This window comes from Macaca nemestrina, chromosome 8 (assembly GCF_043159975.1).
Source record: "Macaca nemestrina isolate mMacNem1 chromosome 8, mMacNem.hap1, whole genome shotgun sequence".
NCBI classification, from domain to species: domain Eukaryota; kingdom Metazoa; phylum Chordata; class Mammalia; order Primates; family Cercopithecidae; genus Macaca; species Macaca nemestrina.
Genome location: NC_092132.1, coordinates 84545104 through 84558041, shown reverse-complemented (window position 1 = coordinate 84558041; position 12938 = coordinate 84545104). Strand labels below are relative to the sequence as shown.

At 39.0% G+C, this 12938-nt stretch overlaps 1 protein-coding gene across 9 annotated transcripts in view; it reads left to right on the top strand.

Moving 5' to 3' along the window:
* Positions 1 to 12938, top strand: part of LOC105482232 (chromodomain helicase DNA binding protein 7) — a 187697-nt gene that overhangs the window by 102520 nt on the left and 72239 nt on the right. The window lies entirely within an intron of this gene.

Here is a 12938-nt window from a genome sequence, read left to right as displayed (position 1 = left end):
GCATTTCCTGTGAACTTTTTGAGATTGCTGCTCTGTGTGTGCATGCCCAAGTACACAAACAGAGGAGATTAATTTTGTGGCTAAAAAGATGTTGCCTTGAAGTGAAAGGACAAACTTGGACTTGCAACTTCCTGCTAAAAATAATCTAAACAACTCCAAATACATTATTATTTGATGTTTTAAAAGTTTGAATCATAGCCATTTAGGAAATTTTGCCCTCAATACCTTTTATGGTGCCAAAGTAACTCAATTACATTCAGTAGCTCAATCTTACAGATAACTTAATATTTGCATTTACTCGTGAATTTTCTTTGATGCCTCAGTGTGTGGTCTCCTAATTGAAAACCATCACTTTTTTTCCCCTCTTTGTGAACATGTTTTTAAACTTAACACATTATAAAATCTGTTTTTATGTAAGAAATATTAAGTGCTTATTATTTGCACGTACTGTTTTAAGCGTTAGGGATATAAGGGTGAGGAAGAAAGACATGGGTAAAATTTTAGTTTGACTTTGTGAGGTAGTTTAAAAAATAAGTAATTAAACCTAAGTATTATGCTTTTGGTAGGAGAAAGCATAAGCCTATTTCTCCCAAGGAGAAAGAAATCGAAGCAAAAATCTCAAAAAGACTATAATCTTTTTCTTTAACTTAAAACATAGGAGTCTGTGTTCTAAAGAAGCTTTTTGGAGCTCAGGAAATACATCATCAGTATCAATCTTAGCATCAAGATATATATCTGATTCCAGTTTTCATCTTGATTTTTAAATTTATCACCTAATGGTAAAAATGGATTAAAAAAAGAAAATAACACTCTGTATTGGATATTGTTACGAATTTCCAAGTATATCCTTTCAAGTTCTGAATCTACATCAGACTGGCTCTATGTTTAAAAACTTACTTAGCATACATACCCTTACCTCTTGTAGAGTCTTTTGGGGCAGATATTAAAATGCTGTATTTAACAATGAAATTTGTTAACATTTTCCTAACAACTGTAAGAAACTGTTTGAAAGTTGGAGCACCAAATCTAGTTAGTCCCAGGCATGCCATGTCTTCTTGGTGCTGATACAGACCCTGTGTTTATCCACTAGAGAAATGTTCAGTGCAAGCCTCATAGGCTTGCTATCCACTCTGAAGTATGAATCAGAGTCTGTGCAGAGTAAGTGCTTGGCATTGCTGAATCTGAGTATTGGCTTTGCACTAGAATCACAAGCTTTTGGTAGGAAGAAAAGGGTGTATTTTCTCTGAAAAAGTGTCTAATACCTTCCCCACTCTTGCCCCTTTTGACTAATAGTCTCAGTCAATGCCTGCTATAGGCAACAGTTATTTTACCCTAAGTGGTGTGAAAATAATTGGATGGAACACATCTGGTGAGCCTGTGGATTTACAGGTTAAACGGGAGCTGCTGCAGTGTGGCCCAAAGACTTAGGATGCTACACTGGGGAGCGGGGCATAAAGAGTGTTGGTGGCACCTCTGTTGGCCCTGGTTACTTGATCACTTATAGGGCCACTGTTGATTTACAGTGAAGTGTGGTAAGGACATTCCTGAACTTCCCTGTTGTTGACAGTCAAACAGGGATGGCTGTCCAAGCATACGGTAGTTGAATTGAGGTTTTAAGTAAATTAACAAACCAGACCATTATTTTGTTGAACCTCATTGTTTCTCTTGATCTGATAAATTGAGTATGTTGCATTGTAGTGTTGTTATACTAAGTGTAGAAAGGAAACAGCATCCCTGGAGCAAGGATAACTAGAGTGCATACAACTACATGTAAATTCTGAATTGCATAGTAGAATAATTATGTAAATTGAATATGCAGTGATGAAGGTAATAGGGGGTTTGGGTTATGTTAGTACTGGATTTGAATTGCCGTAGCAGTTTGCTTTTAAGCACTGGAATACAACAGTGGCAATTTTGTTTTGCAAAATGTTATGTGATACCAGTTATTTCCATCCTTGAATAAGTTAACTTGATGAATTTGTTTATACAGAAAATAATTTTCCTACAGAGAGCTAAAATAGAGGGAATAAACAGAACTGAAACGAAACATTTAGCACAGAACTGCTCACATCTTTACTCTGCAGCCCTGTATGCCATATCATTGCTGTGTTATACAAACAAGTGTGCTGTTCTTTGAGCGGGAGGTAAAGGAAGCGGCCCGAGGGTGCGCTAGCTTTCTCTGTGCTGTGTCACTGTCAGGGAGAGAGCTTGGTCTGCATCACTTAACACTCACTATGGTAAAAGACATGTGAAGGCTGGCTGTTGTCAGGGGCTGATTTTCCTTGCATGTCTCCTCACTGCCTGGCACCCCATCTTGTTCTGTAAAATGGCAGAAGCTTGAATTTGTGACCATTGCCAGAGAACTGGCCTTTTTGACAACTAAAATATGATCATACATGTCTTTCCTCTGCAGGAGGACTTAAAAGAATCTGCCCAGAAACTGTTACATAGAGTGGTGGTGAAACAGGAAAAGAGTTCAGCATCACAGAAAAAGACATGTAAAACCTTGATGAGAAAAATGGGCCACATTCCTCTTCTCTATTCTGGCCGTATCTTTTTTCCCTTTCCCGTTTTATGTTAAATATATATTTTTTCTGTCGATTTTTCTAATGCTCTCCCCAGTTGTCCTTACAGCTTTCAAATATTGGTTGTTAATATTGAAAATAACAGCGAAACCATTTGTGGGTTGGAGAGGATGCCGTTTTGCATATGGAAGGATTCATGGAGCTAGAATATGAGGATTTGCATCCTTTTCAATGCATTTTCTGTTGTGCATGCATGTGCCTTGTGCGATGAGAAAGAATTTAGAGGAAGTGCTTCCTTTGAATGACTCTTGAAGGATTTAATGGTCCATTTAGCTATATAAAGATTCTTTGAATGTACAGAAAGAAGGGAACTTGGCCAAAGATTGTGACTTGACTACTGAAGCTGAAGTTAAATGAAACAACACAGACTTGCTGCTACTGCAGTTTCTAGGAATCCCTTTCGTTCCTTGTTCTGTACTCTGTCCCTAGAATTAAACTTAGTAGAAAACTAAAATGTTACTTTTCAATTAAGAGTGAAGTATTGTTTTTACATACTACTCTTATTTAAAAAAAAAAAAAAACACATACAGTACCAGAAACATGTGAGGGAGCTTTTTGCAAATCATACTATCATTATCATTAATAGTAATAGTATTTATGTAGCAGCTATCTCTGAGGAACTTAGCTTTTCAAATATTGCTTTCTCAGTTATGAGCTTAGAGAGTAGCAACGTTTACCTAGAAATACTTTTATTCAGCCACCAAGTCCAATGGTGGTGTGTTTTTATAAACTAATACGTATTTTATGCTGTACTCTTGTATATATGAAATTTCTTAATAGGCACAAAAGTAACCCATTATGCTAATTTTGCTAGTAAGTACAAAAATCTAGACAGATGTCTTCCCGTCAGGTACATGGGTAATAAAGTAAATTAAACCCTCAGCCTTTCTTTGCTTTTTTTTTTTTTCTTTTTTTTTTTCTTTTTTTTTTTGTAGCTGTCCTGATGATTTTTTTATGCTTTATTTTACTCACATGCTATGATTTACTCTTGATGCAAGACATTGGACATTTGAAAAGACAGAACTAAATGTTTTGCACCCTGTGCCTGTGGAAGAGGGTAGAGATTTCTTACATGTGTGATGATAAATGAATCTTTGAGCCCTTTCAGTGTTGGTGCCCATGAACATAGTGTGGCTCTGTCTCCCGACCTGTCCTACCCAGTCTCTGGTTCATTAAATCCAAGCTCGTGCTCCCTTTCCTGCTGTCTCAAAGGCTGTCTTTTCTTCAACAAAAGGACCATAGGATCTTTTAAATCCCGAATCCTTCTTTGCTTTAGGGTAACCACCTCAAGGCCTTCCTTTTGCCAGCCAGCCTCAGTGGCCCCACTGTGGCCCTTCCTCTTTTTGATTTCATCTTAAACTGGCTGAGTAAGCAGGGTGAGAGAGTCATCAGCCGCTTTTAGTACAGAGCCCGGTGTCTTTGACATGTGTGGTTCAGTTCATATCCATCAAGGGAAGAGAATGCCTAATAATACTGACTTTGAAAGCAAGTTTGCCAACTCATTGTCTGTGCCAGATGCAGGGTGGGCTACATTGGGCCTGCTGGAAATTTGTTTTTGCCCATCCAGAGAACTGCAGTGGACTCCAAAGCAGTGGCCTTGTTGCCACTTTGGTTTACATGGAAGCAGGTGGTGTAGATCCCACTTTCAACTCCCACTGCACCTATCAAATGGAAGTTCAGATGTGAGGAGGCCATGAGCCACAGTGGGATATTAAAGGGAGATTTTTCTGGAGGCACATTCCTTGAAAGTCCTAAGTGGAGTTTTCAGGTGGAGTGTATGTTACCATACAGTACATGTGGTTATGATGTTAGGGCTGGCAGGTAAAGAGCAGAAGGAATCATAGGCTGATTTTATCTTTTATTTAAATAAGTCTATGTATGTGAAAATGAAGTGCTTTTGAAAAATGAAATTCTGTACAAATGCAGTTTGCACCTGATACGTGAAGATCTTGATGTTAGTTGTCTTCTGCCTGGACGAAGGCCCCTTTGAGTCTTCTGGTACTTGTGCAGAGCCACTGTGCAGAGCATCAGTCATCTGAAATGCCAGCCCTCACTTCAGCCACCTTTATGTAGAAGTCTGTGTGACAGCTTTCAGACGTTAAGTAGGAAATGGAGAGTGCAAATCAAGAAAAAAGACACTGTTCTTTTTTGTTGTTGTTGTTTTTAAGTTAGACCACACCCTTAAACTTCCATAGAATACTAATTTTATGTGTAGCCCTGACTTGTATAGGAATAATATAATTTTGTGGGAGTTTGGTTTCTCCTGTTGGGGTGGATGATGGTAGTTTCTTCTTTGTTGTTTTTACCGTTTATTTAATCTGCCGAAGTCTCGTCTCATCTGTGGTACCTGATTGAAATGTGGGTGGGCAGCATGGCTCATTTGTTGTGTTAGCCTCCCTGGCAGATTAGAGACCATAATGATGAATCTAGGGAGGGGGTTTTGACTGCCAGAGTCCCCCTTCCTACTTCATAGGATTGCTGTGCATGAATAAGAGTGGCATCTTAAAATGTGACACAGGTAGTCAAATGTGTGCCCTATAGTTTGGCACTTGGAAAGATACACTATGATAAAAGGCCATTGAAGGGCCTACTTTTTGCATCAGTTTTGTAGTGTCTAATTGGTTTAATTCTTTATGTTATGTCTAGGAAATGGAGAGTGTGAATCAAGAAAAAAGGCACTTTTTTTTTTAAAGTAAGACAACACCCTTAAATTTCCATTAGAATACTAATTTTATTTGTAGCCCTGACTTCTATAGGAACAATATAATTTCGTGGGAGTTTGGCTTCCATTATAATGCCAGATGATGCCACATAGCCAAAGTGTTAATGTCGGTGTTAAGCTTCTATGATCAGATAGCTCATTAGCTAACTAGACTTCATTTCCATGTTACTTCTGGCAGATCTGAATTTAATCCATAAAACTTGGTAACTCTTATAGATTTTCTTTCTTTTCTTTTCTTTTCTTTTTCTTTCTTTTTTTTTTTTTGTTTTTTTTTTGTTTTTTTTTTAAACGGAATCGCTCTGTTGCCCAGGCTGGAGGGCAGTGGCGTGATCTCGGCTCGCTGCAACCTCGGGTTCAAGCGATTCTACTGCCTCAGCCTTCCTAGTAGCTTGGGACTACAGGGGTGCACCACCACGCCCTGCTAATTTTTGTATTTTTAGTAGAGTTGGGGTTTCACCGTGTTGGCCAGGCTGGTCTCAAATGCCTGTCCTCAAGTGATCTGCCTGCCTCGGTCTCCCAAAGTGCTGGGGTTACAGGTGTGAGTCACTGCACCCAGCCCCAGGTGACTTTTTTTTTTTGTTTTTTTTTTTTGTTTTTTTTTTTTTTTGAGACAGGGTCTTGCTCTGTCATCTAGGCCAACGTGCAGTAACACAGTCTCAGCTCACTGCAGCCTCAGCCTCCTGGGCTCAAGCAGTCCTCCCTCCTCCCACCTCAGTCTCTCTTTTTTTTTTATTTTTATTTTTTGATTCTTTCAGATCCAGACCTACAGAGACTTTTTTTTTTTTTGTATTTTTTATAGAGATGAGATTTTGTCGTGTTACCCAGGCTGGTCTCCAACTCCTGGCCTCAAACGGTCCACCTGCCTTGGCTTCCCAAAGTGCTGGGTTTACATGCTTGAGCCACTGTACCCAGCTGGTGACTAATTTTAAAGAACTTAAGACATTTATTAATTCTTCATTGAACTTGTACATTTGTTGTCCGTAAGTAAAACAGAATTCTTCCCTCTTCCTTTCCTGCTAACGGCTTTCTTCTTTCTTTTTCAACTAGAAGAGTAGGGTAAATAATTTGTGGCTGGGGTTTAGGAGTTGAGGGTGGCGAGGCACCTGCTTGGAGTGAAGCATGTGGGTGCCAGGTCTGGCGCCTGAGAACCGAGGGTGCCTCAGGCTGCTGGGTGCAGAATTGCAGACATCTGGGCAGCGCACTGAGCACTACTGGGGCCTTCGCCAAAAGGATGCTGGATGTCTTGGTGTGAAGTTTTTGACCTCTGGGTTTATTATCTGTCATTCAGAGTTTGATTTGTCCCCTTCCTCATTAGTTTATTCTGTCGTCTACATTTTATTACATTCTAGTTTAGCTATTAAATTTTAGTGTTAGGACTTTCTTTAAGATTTTTATTTTGTGGGGTTGATTTTACTCTATGATGTACCAGATTTTATGCTGCTTTAATTGGCTTTTTAGAACTTCACACTTTATCTTTTTTTAGTTTGCCTTTTTGTCTTTTAATTTTCTTTTTCATTGTCTAATAAAACTTACCGAATAGTAGACAGGGCTTAAAGGAAATCCTCTGCTCTTAAGTTGAGAGGCTAGATACTCTCCTCTGCCAGCATTGAGCCCTTGGCCTCTAACATCTAGCTGTGTATTTTAGTGTGGCAGCTCAGATCATTTTAGAGTTGTATTTTGCCACAAACACCCTGCATCACATTCTGTGTGGCATCCCATGCCACAAAAACATCTCTTTTACTTCTTATCCATTAGGTTCATTTCTTTATTCAAAGCCTTTTCAGGATATAAAGTGTAAGAATATGCTTTAATACCTTTCACTCTTCAAAAAGATTATAATGTAACATTTTGGAGAAGCTTGAGTCTCTGAAAACAAACCTGATTAATCCTCATGACCTAAGCCTTAAGGTTAAGTTTTCCTAATATGGTGAGAAACTTCACTAACTTATCCCATCTGAAGAGACTGATTGAGAACTCCTTCCCATTTTCCAAACATTCTCATTAGCTGACCATATTCTCATCACATTTGGGTCCACAATCTGGTTCTTTTTCGAGTTTTCTTTCTATTCAGGACTTAGATCATTAGGCTGACACTAATCAGTGTTTAACTGTGTTCTATTTTGTAATAAATCAGGGCAGCTACCTGGCTTTCCAGTGAGCTATGGCCCTTTGTATCAAGCTTTGTTTAGAAAGCCAACAGAAGGAATTAGTTGTCTATACCGAATCCATCCAACCCCATTTCAGGTAATATGACTAGGCCGTCCTTATGGACTTACAGTTGTAAGCTGAACATGACTCCTTGCATAAAGGTAGATTGCCTAGACTGTCTCTCCATGCGACAAATACTGCTCTCTGAATATAAAGTTTGTGTTCTTCTAATGCCTGCTTCTAAAAGTTTGCATTAAGTTGGTAAATGCTTTGGTGCCATTGGGGGTGACTGCAGAACTTAAGATGTTGGTCGCTTAGCTATGGACCCTGAGCACATCCAACTACCTACCAGTGTAACCCAGCTCTCATGATGAAATGTGAAACGTAAGTAAGGCTGGAGGAGGAACAGTGGCCCTTCGAACCTCCAGCAGCATCCTCAGAAAATGTTCTCCATCTGATTACAAGGGCTTGTCTAAAATGAGTAGATGGCTGTATATCTCATTGTCTTGCCTCATGAGTGGATGGCTCTGTGTGTTAGTCTCTAGCCTCAGGAGTGGATGGCTCCGTGTCTCTTTAGCCTCACAAGTGGATGGCTCTACGTCTCTCTAGCCTCATGAGTGAATGGTTCCGCGTCTCTCTAGCCTCACAAATAGATGGCTCCGAGTCTCTCTAGCCTCACGAGTGGATGGCTCTGCGTCTCTCTAGCCTCAGGAGAGGATGGCTCCACGTCTCTCTAGCCTCGTGAGTGGATGACTCCACATCTCTCTGGCCTCATGAGTGGATGGCTCCATGTCTCTCTAGCTTCATGAGTGGATGGCTCTGTGTCTCAGCCTCTAGCCTCAGGAGGGGTGGCCTGGTTTTTGGTCATTATCAGTAATGATGTGAGATAAGGATCACAAAAGAAGTTTGTGAGTATGAAGGCAAGGTATGTAGATGGTATTCTTTTCTATTGGTTTTTTAAAAAATGCTAGGTTTCACTCTATGTTTTTAAACTTTAGCCCGATTTTACTGAGCTTTATAGGTGTTTCATCAAGGTAGGTGTTATGTGGGGAGTTCTTATATGAGTTAATGAGAAAAATATTTAGAGTAGTGCCTGGTACATACCCAGGGCTATGTATGTTTCCGCTGTTGTTATTGCTATTACTTGTACTGTTGTAACTAGACCAGTTAACAATTATAAGTAACCTACCAGAGTAGGCTCTAGAAATACAAACATAGTAAGACACAGTTCCTTCTCTGCTTGAGCTTATATGATAGTTGGAGAAAGACACACATATAGTACTTTGATTTTAATACATTGCAGTAATGTTACCACCAATTTGTGTGTATTTTACATATCCTTTGTATGGGGTACATCATGTGACACCATCCAGGGTGGAGTGAGGAGATCATATCTGATCCAGACCGTGGTGATTAGAAAATGCTTCTTGAAATGAGTGGTGTCTATGCTGAGTCTTGCAGATGAGTAGATTGGGATAAAAGTATAGGTAGAAGAGATACATGTGTGTTTTGGAGAATAGTTCTGTATGCCTGGAAGCATAAGAGGCAAAGGGTCTGGTACCCCCATATGGAGAATCTCAGACATTATATGTAGAGATTTGAAGCAGAGGAATGCCCCAGTCAGATTTGCATTTCAGCTGGTTACTCTGGTGACTTGAGATGAGTTTTCAGGTGATGTTTTGGTGGCATTACCATGATGCTGAGGTGGGAAATGCAGAAGGCAGAGCAGGTTTAGGAGAGGAATGAGGGCAGACCTGATTTCTTCTGGGCTGGTGCCATTCAGGGATGGAATTTACAGGTGTTCCCTGCACATGGCCTAGTTATTCTTCCCACTCACAGGCTGCCACGTGACTGTCGGCCTGAGCTAGGCCCATGAGTAGCCATCACTGCAGCTGTTAGAGGAGTCTTATGGTTCTGTATCTGCATCAGGCAGCAGAGTGGCCTTATCTTCAATATTGCAATGTTGGTTTAAGTGATGTTACTTCTTAAAGACATTCTCATCCCCCCTACCTAGAACTCTGGCCGTTTTTATACATTCCAGCTTCTATTGTAATTTGGATTGGATGTTATAAAAGACTAGTTTTTACGCTTACAGATATAAACGATAACTATGCATGTGGACTCTCTGTCCTTTCTCCACCAGTCTGATGTTGTATAGCCCTGCACGTGGGGCATGAGGGTGATGAGGCAGTGGGGAGCTGTTGTGATTAATAGCCTGGGCGGGAAATGATATGTGTCTGAACTAAAGCAGTGGTCATGGGCATGGGGAGGAGTGCATTGTGGGTCTGTTTGCTTGCATGTTCTTTTAGCAACTGCTTAGTAATATTGATGAAGGCTCTTCCTTCTATGTATGTTGCTTGAATGAAGTCATCATTGGTGAAGGTGGGGTCCTGTCTGTAAGTCTCTGCAGCTGAATTGGCCCAAATGGGTCTGAGCCATGACCAGAGAATACTTCCCAGACTCAGCTGCTTGTTTTTCACATGGGTGTGGATGTTAACTGTCTGTGCCATTTTCTCATTTAAACCTCATAATAAATCTTGGAAGACTGTATAAATATTAACCTTATTTTACAGATGAGGAAACTGAGGCTCAAATTAAGTAACTTATCCATGGTCACAGCCTATAAATGACAGTTCGAACTGGAACTAAGGTTTATCTTGACTCAAGTCAATGCTCATATCCACCATTCTAGATTACCTTTGTTTGTTAAAAGAAAAATCTTGACTTGGATATATTTGGGCAAAGCAGTTTTAATACAACACTTAGTTGAAAATCACAATTAGCTTATTGCAGAATAGTAGCAAAGGCAATTTAATTTACATAACTTAATTTTGTCCTTGATGGTAATGTTGTAGGGTGGACACTGAAGATTTTGTTGCTTTTTTTTTTTTACTTCCTAGAGTGTTCTTTGATTTGTATATTGATGCATGGAAATGCTTAGCTGTCCCTTAACAACATGAGTAGTGCAAGGTCTGATGAGTTTAGAAATCTTTCCATACTCAGATCTGGGATAAGTGCTTCCCTTGGCTATAGGCTTTTTGTCTAAACATTTGGAGAGGGCCTGTCTGACTTTCAGCTATCTTGGAGGTTCCATACAGTTCATTCTTTGGAAGGGCAGACAGAAAATCATTAGCACTTCTCTCCTTCAGCAAATTGATGTTTCTTCAAACCTGGGCTCTGGTCGGTTTCCAGATAGTAAGCCTTTTACTCCTGTAGGACCATGCATGCAGGGCCCGGCAGCCCTCTAAATTAAACCGTGTACTTCACTCTGGTATAGAGAGGTCACCGTGAAAAGCATGAGCTGCCAACTCACTTTACCTGGCAGTGGTTCAACTCTTTGACAGGCCTACCTCTGATTTAAACAAATTTGAGAAATATGTAAAGTTTTGGAAGCAGTTTTGCACTGATTTGATAAAAGAAACCACAAAACACTGCAGCGCAGGTGTTGAGAATGTTTGAAAGCTGATTGAGGGAAGCAGATGGCTTTAGTCAGTGGCATCCAGCCAAAAGAGCAGGTGCTGGTCATGTGACCGCTGGTTACCAGGGTAATCTGATTGCTCTTGGCGTGCAGATGAAAGGAAAGGGGCCCAGTGTTCAGCTGTAGTATTGTATAATTTGTGGCAGTTAGAGCGGAAATAAATGCTGGAAATGGAACCTCATAGTAGGGGAGACTTCTGTCCATGTGTAGCGTAAACACTAGGACAGTTGGATGAGGAACGGTTGTATGGATTTTTTTTTTTTTATTTTAAAAATATTATGCTTTCTGTGGATCTTTTGAAGACAAAGTTTTTAGAGCATTTCCTTTTTCTTTTCTTTTAAATAAAAATAGCTTTTTAAACCTAACTGCCATTTGCTATAATCTTGAATTGCTATTTTCTTATGTAGCTATTTACTATGCTAAAATGTTAACAAAATAAAATAAAACTCTGAGTATTAAGAATAACTAATTTAAGATGATCAGATATTTTATTTAGTTGAAAAAATCCATTTTAGGTGTGTGATGGGTACTTTATTAACAATACTTTTGAAATATTTTACATGACATATGCTTTATTCTGAAAGCCTTATAGATATCTTGGCTTCTTCCTTTTGTAGTAGCCGACGGTAAAAACATGCTGTTTAATGCATTGTGTCAGCACATTTTCCTAAGAACTTACACATTTCAATAAATAAACTTTTTGAAAGTTTTTGAAATACAGCTTTTGTTTTTCACAATTTATTGGAATTTGAGGCTCCCTAGAAATATTTTTGAAAAATATCATTACTGAGGTTGGATTATTTTCAGTGTTGGATAACAAATAGTAATTGGTGTTAGAAAATTTGGAGCTGATGGCCAGGCGCAGTGACTCAGGCCTGTAATCTCAGCACTTTGGGAGGCCAAGGCAGGTGGATCACCTGAGGTCAGGAGTTCAAGACCAGTCTGACCAACATGGTGAAAGCCCATCTCTACTAAAAATACAAAATTAGCTGGGTGTGATGGTGCATGCCTGTAATCCAGGCTACTTGAGAGGCTGAGGTAGGAGAATCGCTTGAACCCGGGAGGCGGAAGTTGCAGTGAGCCAAGATCGTGCCATTGCACTCTAACCTGGGCAACAAAAGCGAAACTCTGTCTCAAAAAAAAAAAAAAATTGGAGCTGATTTGGAAATAGAAATGGAAGGTAACACTAAATATACATTCTGAAAGAAAATCAGGTAAAGGTTCTAGAGGTAATGGCAAACTTAAAACATTTTTTTTCTTAAAGTTTATGTCCTTTGTCTTATGTAATATTCAAATTCTGCTAACATTTGTCAGCAGCATACTATGAAACATGCACTTTATTAGGGTTGCTTTACTGTATTTTTATTTTTCAGAGAACTATCTTTCAAAAAAAGGGCTAATTGTGATTATCTCAAAAAACATATAGCACCAAAATAAAGCTTATATTTAATTAAGAACACAACACTAACTAAAATTATGTACAACAGGAAATTGCTATATATTTTGATTATATTCTAAAAGATTATAAGTTGAACAAAAATGTAACTGGATGGTATAAAAGAGGATACCTTCTAGTACTGGTGGAAAGAGTACTTAAATAAGTGTGTAAAACTATCCACAAAAGATACAAAGAGATGATCATGATATCATTTTTCATGACAATTAAAAAAGTGTTGTGTACCTTAAAAACTTGATAGCAAAACTACTTCTTAATCTGATTTTTTATTATGGCTTGATGTTCTGGGGGGCGTTTTGCACAAATATACTATGTGTGGTATAAGTTTTTGCATGCAATTTATTTTTAATTAGGTCATATATTTGCTAAAAGTCATTAATATGGAGTTTTGCCAGGAAAACTTAATTGGAAGTTGCATTTAACTGTAAATAGCCAATATGTATGAACTTAACAATTGTCATTGATACTTTTGGGATATTAATGTGGGAAATATAAGAGACATGCAGAGACACATTAAAAGTGAACACTAAGTGATCCACTTTGAATTCT